The sequence below is a fragment of the Volvox carteri genome (assembly GCF_000143455.1).
Source record: "Volvox carteri f. nagariensis unplaced genomic scaffold VOLCAscaffold_29, whole genome shotgun sequence".
NCBI classification, from domain to species: Eukaryota; Viridiplantae; Chlorophyta; class Chlorophyceae; order Chlamydomonadales; family Volvocaceae; genus Volvox; species Volvox carteri.
This window is the reverse complement of record NW_003307572.1, coordinates 1,442,790-1,443,762: the sequence shown is the minus strand read 5'-3', so window position 1 is coordinate 1,443,762 and position 973 is coordinate 1,442,790. Positions and strand designations below refer to the sequence as shown.

The 973-nt window shown below is 47.7% G+C and overlaps 1 protein-coding gene across 1 annotated transcript in view; it reads left to right on the top strand.

The window, feature by feature from the left end:
- VOLCADRAFT_93117 (uncharacterized protein) overlaps positions 1–973 on the top strand; it is a gene marked incomplete at both ends in the record, with an annotated part of 14,972 nt that overhangs the window by 8,651 nt on the left and 5,348 nt on the right. The gene's annotated exons all lie outside the window — the stretch shown is intronic.

Here is a 973-nt window from a genome sequence, read left to right as displayed (position 1 = left end):
GCCATAAGAGCTAGCTGTCCACCACTATGACAACGGGTGATCGCGTTAAGTCCGCGTTAGCTCGCGTTAGTTCGCGTAACGGTGCGAATCTTAGCGTTAGGTGCGAATGAGCATGCTTTTGTAACGCAAAGAGCTAACGCACAACGGCTATGGAAAAGCGGAAATCGGCCAAGTTTTTTAAAAATTTATAATTTTCAGATTGTAAAGGTTTATTTGGAAATAAACTTGCGTCGTTTTGGTCGACTTGAACAATTCATCCGTGCGTATGTTGAAACGCGAAGCATACGCGCATGTGTAGCAAGGCGATACGCATGCGATTCCATATTGCGATTCATGCGTGTGGGGAGACAATGCGTAAAGCAATTCGCGTCCACTCGCACACCAAACGCACACAGTCCGCAAGGCTATTTGCATGCGAATGCATGTTGCGTATCATGCGTATGAAGGCTGATTGCGTAAAGCTTAACGCGGCCTAACACTCACCTTACGCACACATTTCGCAACGCATTTCGCATGCTAATACATGCTGCGTTTCATGCGTATAAAGGCTCATTGCGTAAAGCTTAACGCAGCCTAACACTTACCAAACGCACACATATCGCAACGCAATTCGCATGCAAACAAATGTTGCATTTCAAGCGTATGAAGGCTCGTTGCGTCAAGCTTAATGCGGCCTAAGCTAACACACAACAAGCACACACGATTTACCTTTGATGAATCGCATGACATAACAATTCGCATGCGATGTTTTATGTGTTGGTCGCATACTCAGTTCGTAAACCTTAACGCAGTCTCATGAGAGAATAACATGTTTGGCAGCACTCAGGGGGGGCTTCCGCAAACGAAATCGCATCAGGCGCAGCCCTACACCGCACAACGATTCATCATACCATCAACTAGATGCCAGAAAGGTGGCGGGACATGCCGCATGCGAACGCGCACGCAATTAACCCCCGCCGTGAGATGCGTCGGC